Below are 14,951 nucleotides of genomic sequence, written 5' to 3'. Positions count from 1 at the left end.
CCATCGTCAACGAGGATGGGTGTTTCAAGGAATCAATAAAATGCTTGGTATAGTGGTTAATACCCTAGATAATGATCCTTTTACGTCAACAGCATCTACTGCATCAACATCGTTGATGTGGTCTACAGGCGCCCATGCCGTCCACAAACCCCTGTTGGCATTACCACATTGACGACCAACTCTTCAACTAGAGTGACACATGGTCGTCCTCGACTTGCCCGGGGCATAGTCGAGGTTGAACGTCGATGGTGGGTCATCGACAATGCCACTGCTCATGTAGCGGTTGGTGGGCCAAGGGTTCAATCCCAACTGCTAACTTTAGTTTAAATGGCTATAATTCCATGAAATATGATCCGTTTTCACAAGGGTTCAAACCACTCCTAAAAAGATTTTTTTTTGTAAAGGATGGCTTCTCTTGCATTACATACACAGGCACTTATAACATTACTTACCACGCAGTACCATCATCACAGAAGGTGTTTCTCCAAGGGCGAGGCTCTTCATCGCTCTTTGGTTCTGCTCAGACCCCTGCGATGTACCCAAGGGCAACATACTCATCTGCATAATTTCTTATAGTGGCGACTACACGTGCACTTTCACTCTATGAAAGCGCTTTAATGGGCATTATCCCTTTGACAAAAGCTATGAGCTCTGCTCCTCAACTACCAAAAGGTTTCAAGGGCCATTTATGCTACTGCAAGGGATGTTCCACCAGCCTATCATCTACCACTCTAACATCCCACCACTTATAACTTCTGCTTTCACCCACCACTTATAACTTCTGCTTTCACGCCTCCATCTGGGATTGCGCATTCTACTAGGTATAATTATACCTCATCTCAGAACGATCACACAAAGGTGATCATATTACTGATGGTCTATTCTCGTATACGACAAATTGTTTGTTAGATAACTTCTAACACCATTACAGCGTACTCCGCGTGTATTATTCCCATAGCGTATTATGCTGCATTAGAAGGCATATTAATGTTGTGGAACCCAGTCACAGTAATAGCTGTATTGTCACCAGTAGATAAAAATAAAGGCTGGCCTTCTCTAGTAAATAACTCTACACCGCAATATCTACTTACCCAAGCAGGTCAATAAGTAATCATCTAGACAATGTACGCAAAAGGTTCTCCGCTATTAGCTTTACTTTTGCTATTTCTATTTCCCATTTGGGTTGGTATAACCATCAATTGTGGTACTGCCTGAATGCACTCATAGATTTGATATAGGATTCCGTTAGCTGGCACCATCATCTGGGCTCATTGTCTGTACAATAGCCATTGCTTACACTCAAACAAACATTTTTACACCATTAAGTGTGGTCTAAGATTCTGAACATCACTTGCCTAACCTTTCTCGGTTTACAGGGTAACAGACACGGCCACATCCCTGGCCTCCTTTAATGTTTATGGTTGTCCTTTTTTTTAGGTTGGGTAAAAAATAACCATTCCCATCAATTAGGGAATAATACCTCCAATCTTAACAGTTCCTACCCCTCCACTATTCAGAAGGGCATACTTTCTAGCAACTACAATATCATATACCACCTGAGACAGCAGGCAGGTGCAGCGTAATAACGCTGATCCATAACCCACAGGTCGATAAATCCAACCCATCCTTTGCTAACTGTTTCTCAGGGTTGTGAAACAGCTCGAAATCAGTGACCTCAGTCAGGTGCTGCCTGCTTCCAGTCCCCCCTCTTCACATGGTTCTGAACATTTCCACCTTCTTCCTCATTTGGAAAGGATAATTTCAATCATACAGTTACTAGATTGGTCACTTAGGCAATTCCATGGAGTTTTTCTGAAGATCAATACTTCAAGGGAACATATTCCCTCCTGTTTTTTTAATTACCCACAAAAAATGATGATCGATCCTGCTCTCAGATGGTTCCTATCTCACACATCTATAATCTTCTAATAGCACACGCAATACACAAAATAGCTGGACTTACAGGACAACTATGCCTCCATTCCCTCTCGTTACAAATTCTTTGAGAATCTTCGATGTAGCTCATGCAGCACCCAGTGCAATTCCGAATCTTTCTGTTCGGCAACGCATCACCACTGCCAATTCTCACCAGGCACGAAATTAACTCAGATAGTAGAGAACTTGCTTAAGATACGAGAAGTAGCAGGATCGTTGCATGCATTCTCCAAAGTTCTAAGCTGCCTGGCTTCAGTACCAGCTATTCTCACTCATTAAGATTATTAACTATTTCCCTCCATGCATGACTGCTGGCTAAGTTCCAACGCAGTTCCGTGAAATACCTAGCTCTGACGGGAAGGAGATACGGACAGAGCTAGGTGTTTTAGTGGAGGGAGCACCTTGACACAAGTGTGACTAAAAGGGCCTTACCTCCACTCCTTCCATGGAGCACATAGGTTAAGAAACTTGGGCTGACGTGGAGCCCCCTCAATGAGAGGAGTGGCAAAAGGTCACCTTACGTAATGGTTTTCCCTTAACACGAGATTGATAAGGCCGGAGCCCGCTGAAGAACAGGTCCTGATGAATGGTGCGTACCCTTTCGGGACACTAGGCAGAAACATTTTGACCCTATACACCACTGTGAGGGGATAATAATTTTCCCAAGTCACTGTACCGCAGTTTTAATATCATACAGGTGCCCACCTTATTAAAATTAATTTGACAACTGTAATGGTTTTTAAATCACATTCACGATTCACAGGCCCCCACTTAGCTTAGAAGTGCATCCCTGTCATCAGATGTATTCCCGCCCTCTATCATACCAAGTTTTTAGAGGGCGAGGACTGCTGATGATGAAGCAGGACACCAGGTGGTGTGTGAGGCCAGTCTTTACTTTTTGTGAGATGTCAATACACAGTTTAACTTTGAATTTTGAGCACTAGTGGTAATTTTTTCTGGGAGCAGCTCCATTTGTGTGTAACAAATATATATACAAATGAAGGTGTATTGGTGAATCAGTGGGTGTATGAGTGATTAAATTTTTATTTATTTATTTTGAAAGTTTTATATAGCGCGAACAAGATCTTTGCAGATATCAGAGCGCTTTACAAAGAAGGGGTACGAACAGGAGAGTGAATAACAGGCAATTGGGCATAGCGTAGTTGTAGGTAATAAGTGGGGTGGGGTAGGTACATGAGGGAGCATAGTCAAACAGGTACGTCAAAAATGTTAATAGTACAAATAAGTGGGAGCATAGACAATCAGGTAAGTCGATAATACAAGTAATACAAATAATCAAAGGGATCAAACTAGTACAGATCGATGCAGAGTCTTTAAAAAATCCAAAATAATAGCTCAAGTGTATTTAGCCATGAGGATAGCTTTTACTTCTTTCTTAAAAAGTGTAGTGGAGGAGATGAGTCTGGTTTCAGGAGGGAGTGAGTTCCAGATCCTGGGTGCCATTCCTGAGAAGGAGCGTTTATACGTTTTTTCCTTCCGGAATCTTCGAGGCTTCAGCAGAAGATTGTTTGTGCCTCTAGTGTTTCTAGAGCCGCTAGAAATTGTCAGCTTCTGAGTGAGGTAGCCGGGTGAGCTCAGGTGTACAGCCTTGTGGGTCATGCATGCGATTTTAAGATGTATTCTGGCTTCAAAAGGCAGCCAGTTCAGGGATTTCAAGTCAGGGGAAATATGTGAGTGTTTTTTTGACCCAGTAATGAGTCTCGCTGCAGCGTTTAGAGAAGCTCTTAGGGGTGCAGTAGTAGTTAGGGGTAGTCCGCAGAGGGCGATGCTGCCGTATTCTATTCGAGGGATGACTAGTGTTTGTACTGCAGTTTGGAAGTCTTTGGCTGGGAGGAAGGGTTTAAGTTTCCTCAGGGTATTGATTTGGTAGTTCGCTCCCTTAGTTGCCTTGCTGATATGTTGCTGCATGTTGAGATTGGTTTCAATTGTTATGCCTAAAGATTTTGCTGAGTCCACGATGGTGGGTTGGACATTGAGTGCCGTTAGGTGTTTAAGCCAAATTAGAGTGGTAGAGATCTTCGCGGGAGGTGAGATCAGAAGGATCTCTGTTTTCAGAGCATTGAGTTTGAGATGATTATCGGCAAGCCGGGATTGGGTGCTTCTGATCGTTGAGTTCAGGAACAAAATGTCTTTGGGGGATTGTAATTTGAGATATAGTTGGGTGTCATCGGCGTACATGTGAAAGTGTACATTGGATGCTTGTAACAAGGTGGTGAGAGGTTCCATAACTAGGTTGAACAAAGTTGGGGATAGGGAGGATCCTTGGGGGACGCCTAACGATACAGGTATTGGCGAGGACATCAGGTTGTTGCTCTTGAATTTCTGCGACCTGTTGTGTAGAAAGGAAGTGAACCACTTGAGAACAGTCCCAGATAGACCCATTCTTTGTGTTTAATAGTTCGAGTAAGTTCTCATGTTTAACGGTGTCGAATGCTGAAGAGAGATCAAGAAGGATGAGGAGGCAGGTATCGTTTTGATCTAGGATTTGAAGGGCGTCGTCAATTATGTGAGTCATAGCAGTTTCTGAACTGTGTCCTGCTCGAAAGCCTGATTGATGAGGGTTGAGACGATCAAACTGATCTATGTGTTTAGTCAATTGTAGTTGTGCGCATTTTTCCAACAGTTTGGCGAGAGCGGGAATATTGGTAATGGCACGGTAATTGTTTAGATCAGAGGGGTCGGCTGTAGGTTTCTTTAGTAAAGGTGTGACTTGTCCAACTTTGAGGGAGTCAGGGATGGTTCCTTGTTGAAGTGAGCTGTTAATAATCTTAGTCCAGAGTGGGGGGAGCAAAGGGGTAAAGTCTTTTACAGCGTTAGCAGGAAGGGGGTCCGTGAGGTGATTGGATGGTTTCAAGGTGCTGAGCAGTTTGCCAATTTCTTCTTCAGAGTAGGTGCTAAAGGATGACCATGTAGCATTGTTTTTTGGTTCAGTGGGTGCTATGCAGTGGGGTTTGGAGTAAAGGCTTGAGTCAATGAGGAGATCGCTCTTTATGTTGTCAGTTTTTTGGGTAAAGAAAGCGGAGAAGTCTTCACAGGAGGGTGCTTCGCGCAGAGTGCTGAGTGGTTGGGGTTGTTCCTTGGATTGTGTTCTGATTAGCTCAAACAGTTTTCTCGGACGGTTTTTTGCTTGGTCGAGCTGGAGGCTGAAGAAATCTGATTTTGAGCGTTTTATTTTCCTGAAGTAGGCGTTTCTCTTTTTCTTCAGGGTTTTTAGGTGCAGTGCAGAGGGAGCTGATCTCCAGGTGCGCTCTGCCATTCGCATGGCTCGTCTATCTTCATTGAGACTCCCGTCGTACCATGGATTGGAGATTTTAGTGGAGACTCTTTTTAGCTGCATAGGTGCAGCCTCATTAATTATTGAGGTCATAGCGTTGAGATAGTGGTCAGTCAAGGATTGAACGTCCATGGCGCCGGTAGGGGGAAGTAGGAGATTGCAGCTGTTAGGGGGTAAAGAGTTTGGGTTGAGTTTTTTCAGGTCTCTTTTCCAGACTTTGGGCTTGGAGGATTGAACCGGGTTAAATTTTACTTTTTCATTGATGAAGAATGTGACAATATGATGATCTGACCAGTCACAGGGTTGGATAGACTCAAGTTGGTTAGAGTCCTCCTTGGAGATGATAAGGTCGAGGATAGAGCCTTTGTCGTGGGTCGAGCTGTTGCATATTTGGGTGAGGTCAAGGGCGTTGAGGAAATTTTTAAGACTATTTACCACAGCGTCATTGTGAGCGTTCCAGTGGAGGTTGAAGTCACCAAGGTATATTTGGGTGAGCTGCCGTCCGGAATTGGTTGAGATCATATCCATGATTTGTTGGGAGAAGGTGAGGTTGTCCCCGGGTGGGTGGTAAATGCCGTGAAGAGAGCATATCGGTTTGCCCTCACTGATAATATCGAGGAAGATGTATTCACAGGAAGTTGGGGAGGGTAGGGAGGGGGAGGTGACTTTCAGAACAGAGAGGTTGTACCTGTAAATGCATGCGATTCCACTACCTTTTTTGCCGGACCTGTTAAGTCTAATGATGTGGTAGTTGGGGGGAACCAGAATGTCCATTATCGGTGTAGAAGATTCAGTTAGCCAGGTTTCAGTCATGATGATTAGGTCAAGGTCCAGTGTTAAGATGAGATCAGCGATTGCAGAGGAGTGTCTAGAGGCCGATCTGCAGTTGAGGAGAGTGCATTTGAGACGGGGTGTGTCGAGGGTGGTAGAGGGTACTAGAGAGAGGGGGACTTTTCTAAGGTTATTAGGGATGGAGATTCTGTTGTTTAGTGTGGGGGGTATAAGGGTATTTGAGTGTATCGTGGGAATGGCGAGGTGTGTGGTGGTTGTGTGGTTTAGGGGAGCTGGGTCGTAGGAGCGGAGGAGGGTGAGTGTGTCAAGGTGAATGTAAGGGAGGGTAAATGATTGTGTGAATGTCTGTATCAGTCTATCAGTTGGTGTCTAAGTGGCTGTATGCATATGTGAGTGGGTCATTGTCGGAGTACCTGCATCGGTGTCTGTGTAGGCGGGTATGTGACTTCTTGTATGGCTGAGTGACTCAGTGGTTGTATGGGTTAGTGAGTGTGTGTGTATGAGGGGCTACATAGGTGAATGAGTGAATAGCTGTGACGAGTGAGGTGTTATGTCAGTGATGTATGGGTGAGTAACTGGGTATGTGAAAGGCAGTGTAGGTGAGTGATGGGGTAGATGAGTGAATGTGAGAGTGGTTGTATGAGTGTGTACTTGTGTCAGTGACTATATAGGTGAGTATGTGTTAGTAGCTGTATCAGCTAGTGGGTGTGTGTATTAGTATGGGTAAGTGGCTATGTGAGTGGCTGTATGTGTGGCTGACTAGGTGTGTGAGTAGCTGTATTGGTGACTGACTCTGTGTGTGGTTATATGAGTGAATATGTCAGCAGCTGTATTAGCAAGTGGGTGGCTGTATGGGTGAGTGGGAGTGTGAATGGTTGTGTGGGTGTATGAAAAGTTCTATGGGGATATAAGTGGGTGTGTCAGTGATTTTGTGGATGATGTCATCAGTGACGTCAATTACCATGTCATGAACAATGTAATACGCGAGGTCATAAGCAGTGCATTCCACTGCTGAATTTCGCTGGTTTTGTAGGAGTGTTTTTTCCAGTGACTATGTTTTTTTATTTCATTTCCTAACTATAACATTCCTGTAACCTTTGTTTTTTTCAGTGAATTTCAGTTTTTGTAACTAATTGTCACAGTTGCAGAGTGGTGGGGAAAATGGGGCAGGGCATCCGACCAGCTCTCAGCAATCCTACTGTCTGGGACTTACTGGAGGTAACAGGAGGGGTAGTTGGCCCCCAAGGACCCTCAGCAGCCAAGGGGACTTTATCCCGCAACCAGCAGTGAAGTAGGAGGTGCGTTTACAGACTGGTGGAGAAAGGGGCATGGCCTCCAAAGCCTTCTTAGCAATCCCGCAGTGGGAGACTTACTGGAGGAAACAGGAGATGTAGTTGGCCCCCAAGGACCCTCTGGAGCTAAGGGGACTTCATTCCACAACTAACAGTGCGCAAGGAGACGTGTTTGCAGAGTGGTGGAGAAACTAGGCGTGGCCTCGGAAGTCCTCCCATCAGTCAGTCTGTGTAATACTTACTGGACATAACAGGAGGGCTTGTTGGCAGCCATGGACGTGTTCGGCAGTGCAGCAGGAGGAGCGTTTGCAGAGTGGTGGTGAAGGGGGGAGGCCTCCAGCAACTTGCCGGAGGTTTTAAACAAGCATTTACAATGCAACGGTCTCGCCTTTGCAAAAGTTAGAGCTATTGGCATTGCAAATCACAACATTTTTATATATGTGTTGGTTTTGAAAACTGATAAATAAATGGCATTGTCATTTACTATGCCAATAGCTTAATCTCTCGCAAATGCCAGACCTATTGCATTTGCACACACACACACACAGCTACACACACGCAAAGCCACCCACACGCAGAGCCACACACACGCAGAGCCACACACACACGCAGAGCCACACACACACGCAGAGCCACACACACACGCAGAGCCACACGCACATGCAGAGCCACTCGCACACGCAGAGCCACTCGCACCCGCAGAGCCACTCGCACACGCAGAGCCACTCACACACACACACGTGAAGCAGGAGCCCCGAACAGCACACAGCGAGAGTCCAAATGGTAGCGCTTGGAAACCCGCACTCCCCCCCCCCCCCCCGGTAACCGGAGACCCTGTGCAGCAACAGCAGGGTTCTGTCCGGGGAGATCTCGAAGGCCCGCAACCAGCGCTCATACAGGCCGCGGGCTGGACGGAGCTCAGCCCGCCACCCATCATGTTGTACAAGTACAGGCTGCGGCTGCGCTCGCTACTGGTCAGAACTTGCGCCCGTCGGGGGTGAACCGCGCCTGGTGCACGGGAAATCCCTCCAAATGCAAGCACTGGATCAGGAGGCCGGTGCCTCCATCCACCTGGAAGAGCCTAATACTGCGGTCCAGGCCGGCCGCCAGCAGCTCGGCCGCCTTTGGGTGGAAGTGCACGCTGCTGAGCCGCGCCTCGGAGGGTCGCGCATGGATAGCGGGCGGACACCTCTTGATGTGCAGTGTGCCGGGAGGCAAAATCAAAATCAAAATCAAATCAAATCAATAATTTATATAGCGCGCTACATACCCAGAGGGTCTCAAGGCGCTTGAGGAAGGGTTGGGGAATTACTTGTCGAATATCCAGGTTTTAAGTTGCTTTCTGAATGCTAGGTGGTTCTGAGTGAGGCGAAGGTGAAAGGGAAGTGAGTTCCAGGTTTTAGCCGCCAGGTAGGAGAAGGATCTTCCTCCCATGGTGGCTTTGTTGATGCGAGGTACAGCAGCAAGGGCTTGGTTGGAAGAGCGTAGCTGGCGGGAGGGGGTGTAGAAGGAAAGTCGTGTGTTGAGGCATTCGGGTCCAAGTTCGTAAAGTGCTTTGTGTGCGTGGGTTAGGAGGCGGAATGTTATCCTCTTATTGACGGGGAGCCAGTGGAGGTTTTTCAGGTGACCAGAAATGTGGTCTTTACGCGGGATGTCTAGTATGAGTCTGGATGATGCGTTCTGGATGCGTTGGAGTTTTTTCTGAAGTTTTGCGGTGGTACCGGCGTATAGGGTGTTTCCGTAGTCCAGGCGGCTTGTAACCAGTGCGTGGGTGACCGTTTTTCTAGTTTCGGTGGGGATCCAGCGGAATGTTTTTTTGAGCATGCGAAGAATGTTGAAGCAAGATGATGAAACGACGTTGACTTGTCTGGTCATCGAGAGTGAGGAGTCCAGGATGACGCCCAGGTTTCGTGCGTGGTCCGTCGGGATGGGTGCTTTTCCAAGGGCCTCTGGCCACCAAGAGTCGTCCCAGGTGGAGGGGGAGGTACCTAAGATGAGGACTTCTGTTTTGTCTGAATTCAGTTTCAGACGGCTGTGCTTCATCCACTGAGCTACTTCTTTCATTTCTTCATGTAGGTTGGTTTTGGCGGTGTTAGGGTCTTTAGTGAGAGAGAGGATCAGTTGAGTGTCATCAGCGTAGAAGATGATGTTGAGGTTGTGTTGGCGTGCGATGGTCGCGAGGGGGCTCATGTAAACGTTGAAGAGGGTGGGGCTGAGTGAAGATCCTTGTGGCACGCCGCAAATGACTTCAGTGGCCTCTGACTTGGATGGTGGGAGGCGGACTCTCTGAGTTCTTCCGGCAAGGAACGAGGTGATCCATTCTAGGCAGGGTGTGGGAAGCCCGGAGTCGTTTTCCAGGGCCCTGTTCCAAGCTGTCCTCCTCGGGGTCCTCGGCTGGGCCGCGCTCGGCCCAGGCCGGGGTGCCACCCATGGCTCTGCTGAAAGCGGTGCATAGGCGGATTTGGAGCTGCCCCCGTGGCAGTGTCTGCTCCACAGAGCTCCGTGCCAGCTCCCGGGGGAAGCGGTGCCGGAGATCCTTTGGAGCAGAGTCAGCCTCGATCTCTTCCTGCCATGGAGGTTGCTTGTTGAGTTTCCGACGCGGGCAGCATCCTCTGCGCCAGACTCGTCGCTCCCCGGGCCCTCATCCTCGCTCCCAAGAACCAACACCTCTGCCGGCCGGTGCCTGCAAAGGGCTTCCAGTAACTCATCCGGGTCTCCAAACACAGCCTGCTCCAAGCAGCGCTCGGTGGCACTGAGGGGGCTGGGATCCCATCTGATTTTCCCCTGGCGAAGTTTCTGAGGACCATCTGCCAGTTCCTCGGACTCAGCCGGGCAACTTTTACGCTTCTTAACGCCTCCGGTGTCGCTCATTTTCAGACTGACACACATGCGTGCGACTTGAAGTAATTATGCGCCATCTGATGACATTAATTATGCGATGATGGCGAACGCAAGGCTCTACCCAGCCAACAGGCTGGGAAAAAAAATAAGCCCAGTCCTTTTCAGACTGGGGGACGTGTTTTTGAGAATGTAGAAAGAAAGTAAAAAACAAGCCCCCAATCCGAAAATGACGGGGCTTAGATCCAAAGAAGAACGTCACTGGGACCTCTTCTCCAATGGCTGGCCATCGTTTAGGAGGCCAGCCAATGGAGAAGAGGGGCAGTGCTCTACCTCGCTACTCAGTCATTAAATCTCGTCAGCAAGGCACCTACGCTAGCCAAGGCCGAAAAAGCATGATTCATCTACACCCACAAAGCCATAGCTGTCTTTAGTCTGGAATACGAAGCGCTGATCGTTTTGAGTAGGAAATGTTCACATCACACGTGTCACCATACATAAATACATAGTCCAAGTTTACAGGCGCAAATCTCTGTATGAACGTGTTTTCGAGCAGAAGACAATGATGAATTCTGCACTGCAATTTGGCAAGTTTAATAGCTACGTTTGCCGATTGTAATTTTGTATAATTGTAACTAAAAAGACAAATGTGTTGCAATACATTATTTTCCTGCCCAAAATGCAGAAATGTATGCCGTTGTATACTCTCATTTATGTTTCAGTGTGCACCCAGGCATTAGGAAGCAGGCAACTGCAGAAAGTCGGTTGGGGCGCTCTGTTACCAGAATTCGCTAACATCCAACTACACTTTCAGTCTCAACATTTTTAAATCCTAATCATACCAATACTTGTATGTAGTAACGTTGTATCTGGGTCCTGTCTTTTCATCTTTTCTCAAGTTGTCTTTGCTGCATTTTATTCATGATTCGGAAACCTATTTCAGCAACGCTTGTAGCGGATTTAAAAGTGGCTCGACAAAATTTTATTTGCACTCGTGAAATCTCCCACAATTTTGCACATTTCGTGTTGGTTGTTACACAAAATGCCTGAAGTTGTTACTCCATTGCACCACGTTGCATAGTCGAGATTGCGTCCGGGCTTCGCAAAGGAAATGAAGCGAAGTTAACCCAGGGCTGTTTATTTAATTTCTATTTCGAAGTAACTTGCGTGCACTGACCCTGTTCAGTGTTGCCTCGCAAAAATGCGGTAGTGCTGGTCAGCTTTGTTCAAACGAGAACGTTTATAGAAGTGTTCTAGAACACTGATTTTAACAATCGTAGTGTAAAGTAGAAAACACGTTTGTACATTTTAGGACATGTTCGCGATGGGTCTGTGCATATTTGTGTATGTAGATACGTATGCAGCTTTTATGTTTGCTTTCCAAGTGTACATTTGTTTGCTTAGCCATTGTATTCTAGAAACATTCTGAAACAGGTACATGAGCAAAAAAGCAATGCAGAGTGAGTGGGGGAGAGGAAACTGGGGAAGGGGGGGCGGGAACGGGCACACGGACAGCAGGAGGGGGGCGGGAACACACTAACAGGGAGCTTGAGATGCCAGTGAATTCTCCAGAGGTGAAATGAAAGTTCTAAATGTTGTTTTAAGCATGGGGGAAGCAACACAGGTCGCAAGAAAGTTACACGAGAACAGGGCAGAAGTAACATGCTGGTACGAGTGTGATACAAAAGAAAAATGGGAGACCAAAGTGGGGGAACAAACAGGCGAGAGAGCAACATGGAGCAGTCAGGGACAAGTACATGAGCAAACAAGGGAAATAAAGCTGGCAATAATCCCGGGCTCGCCGGCCCGAGGTGCGCACCCTTAAGCTGTCCGGGGAAGAACAGTGCCTCAAAGTTGCAGGATCGGTGCAGGCAAAGCTGGAGACGGACGTCGGCAGCCTCAGGGGGATTCAGTTCGGCCCTCACCAGCGCCGCGATGCGGGCGTTAGGACGGAACTTCCAGAGGCAGTGTGGAGAGGTCACCAGTGCGGGCACAGTCCAGCGGGGCGGATTTTCTTCGGGGTGGGGCGGCTCTCACTGGGGCGGCAGTTCGGCACTGGGCGGGCTGTACCACACGTACAGGACGGCTCTGGTGCGGCGCGGCCTGGGAGCGGGGGCCACGGTGCGGTGCGCTTCGTTACGCTCCTGGCGTACGACTCGTACCTGTGCAGCTTGGGGCAGCCGCCTGGCAATTGGGTCCGTAGTATGGCCCGTACGGGGCAGACAATAGGCAACACAATTCCAGGCAGTACGAGACGTACGGGGCAGCCAAGTAAGGCAGTACGTCGCCAGGCGGCTCAACTTGCGGTGTGGAAGGGTACGCTTCAGGCGTACGCACCGTACTGCTTCGGGGCAGTTATCGTTGTGAGTCTCCTAAAACCTGTGGGAGGAAAGCTGCGTGCCTGGGCTAAGTCCGTGGCATTGCACATAAATAAAACAAGTTGTTGTTGTCGACTGAAAGCACAGCGCGCTCTCTAGGGATTCGGGGCGTGTCTTTCGTGCTCTCCCCTTCCCATTGGCTGGAAGGTAAAATTCCAGCCAATGGGAAGAGGAGAGAGTGGAACTAAAAAAAAGACCCATAAACGCCCCCGAATCGCGTTGTGACGGGGAAACAGTGATGGACAACCATGTCTTCCAATGGCTAGCCTCCATTTATGGAGCTAGCCAATGGAAGACAGAGGCGGGACTAAGCCCAACACTGTAGGACATAACATTTCGCCTGGGCGGAGCACTAGTGCTCCGGCCAGGGCGAAACCTAAAAAAGAAATTTATTTTAAGGGTGGGGGGCTGCATGGCCACCCTTCGCTGTGCCTTTTTCAGCCACAGGGGCCCCATCGCAGGGTCTTTTTTGGCCCCAAGGACGATATCCCCTGGCATTTTTTGCCACAGGGACCCTATCCCCAGCCTCTTTTTAATTTTTTTCTTTATATAATTTAAAGGACATCCTGGGCCGATTTTGGCCATGGGGACCCCATCCCCCCGGGTCCGGCCTCTATTGTGGGTACCCTGGTCCCACCCAGGGCACCCACATAGCAGTGTTGGGGACCGCCGTCCCTGCCGGATCTCCGTGTCTGCGGAAGTTGCCATTGCTTTTTGACAGAGGTAGGTGCTGAACATGCATCTTCCTCTGTCCAAAAGCAAGCATTTTAAATACACTTGCTTGCTGAAAGCCCAGCAGAGTTTGCTACGGCTTGGCGGGAGCGGAAAAGCTCCCACCGAGCAATAGCATACAGCTGTGTCCCAAGGTGGGCACCCCTGGACATAGCAGGAGCCGGTCCTGGGGGGTGGCAGTCTCCAGGGCCATCTTTGGCTCCAGAAGGGGTGCTGCGTGGCCCCGCTCCATTTCACTACGCAGCCCCCGGGAGGTGGTGGTCCCGGGGGTCTTCAACGGACCTCCAGCATTACAATATTTAAATCTTAGGGTACTGGCGGCCCCCTGCATTCCTACTATTCACTATACTATGGAGCTGCATGTCACCTGGGCTGGGAGGGAACGCATGAGCCCTGTGTTTATTTAATTCATTGCCCTGGGGAGAGGGCTGCTCACATCCCCCCCCACGCATTTCTATTGTTAATTGCCCTGGGGAACTGGCTGTCCCTGGGGCTGGGGAGGGTTTCATGGGCCCCCACCCATTTGTTGTTTAGTGCCCGGGGGAGGTGGTGGTCCCAGGGGCTTCTCAAAAGCCTGCGAGGGGGTTCCCTGGAGCCCCCCTCCTTGTCTATAAGCCTGCATGTCCCCGGAATTTGGCCCACAAGGGGCTTCTTAAAAAAGATGAGCTGAAGAACGCGTCTTTTTCCGTCACTGGTCCACCCGCGAATTCGCAGCCAAATTTAATTTCGAAAAAATACTTTTTACCCACAGCAAGGTCCCTGTATGGGAATCAGGGTATTCCTACCCGGTCTCCTTTTCCTTCTTGTTTAAATTTTTTGTGGGACTATTCTTCAAGCCAGGTCCCAAGACTGCTGCCAACACTTCCTGGTTAAAGTGTTGGCATGCAATCAAGTTCCAGTAGCATTTCCGTATTTTTTGGGGGTCCCAGATATCTATATTTTTTACACTTAAATGTGTCTGAAACTAATGAAAGGATTTACACCAAATCACAAAAAGCATGCTTTCTGGAACAACATTGAACTTGCTGCCAAATTTGGTGTAATTCTGTTCAGCGGTTTGTGATGTAGTAGTGTTAATAAAATGAAAAATACCCTTAGGCAGATTATGGGGAAAAACACGCTTTGCCCCCACCCCAACCCCCTTTTTTTTCTTGGACCCCGCTTGACGGATCACCATAAAACTTTCAACACAGCAGCTGAACCAAAAAGGGGGTGTTTATTTTATATTTCGGGAAGATTCGTCAAGCGGCGACAAAGTTATTGGCATAACAAAAAACGCTTTTCCTATGGACACTTTGGTCCTAATTATAATTACCTACTGGCTATCACCAGTAGGTTATATATATATTTTAATTCTATTTGAACCTCCTCAATTATATATTACTTTTTACCCACCATCCTCTAAGGGTACCTATAACACTGCTTACTATTCTGATTCAAGCATATGAATCTATATAAAATCCAATACTGAATAAGAAAATAAGTTACTTACCTGTAACTGTAGTTATCCATTATTTGTCTCTTTCATGGATTCACATGCGACCTACCCTCTTCCACTCTGAGGCTGCCCTTGTAATTCTGAATTATTATTTCCACTTGTGCTTCAAAAATCTGAGGTACTCAGCCTTTGTTCGGAAGGTTATAGAGGGTGTTATTGCCTGATTGGTTATAGTTCAAGTTTTGTCCTTT

The 14,951-nt window shown here is 47.9% G+C and overlaps 1 pseudogene; it reads right to left on the bottom strand.

Moving 5' to 3' along the window:
* Nucleotides 1-10,185, bottom strand: part of LOC147735035 (U3 small nucleolar RNA-associated protein 18 homolog) — a 41,720-nt pseudogene extending 31,535 nt beyond the window's left edge.
* Between the last annotated feature and the right edge of the window lie 4,766 nt (nt 10,186-14,951).

The sequence above is a fragment of the Lissotriton vulgaris genome, chromosome 1_2 (assembly GCF_964263255.1).
Source record: "Lissotriton vulgaris chromosome 1_2, aLisVul1.2, whole genome shotgun sequence".
Classification (NCBI taxonomy): Eukaryota; Metazoa; Chordata; class Amphibia; order Caudata; family Salamandridae; genus Lissotriton; species Lissotriton vulgaris.
This window is presented reverse-complemented; position numbering and strand designations above follow the sequence as displayed.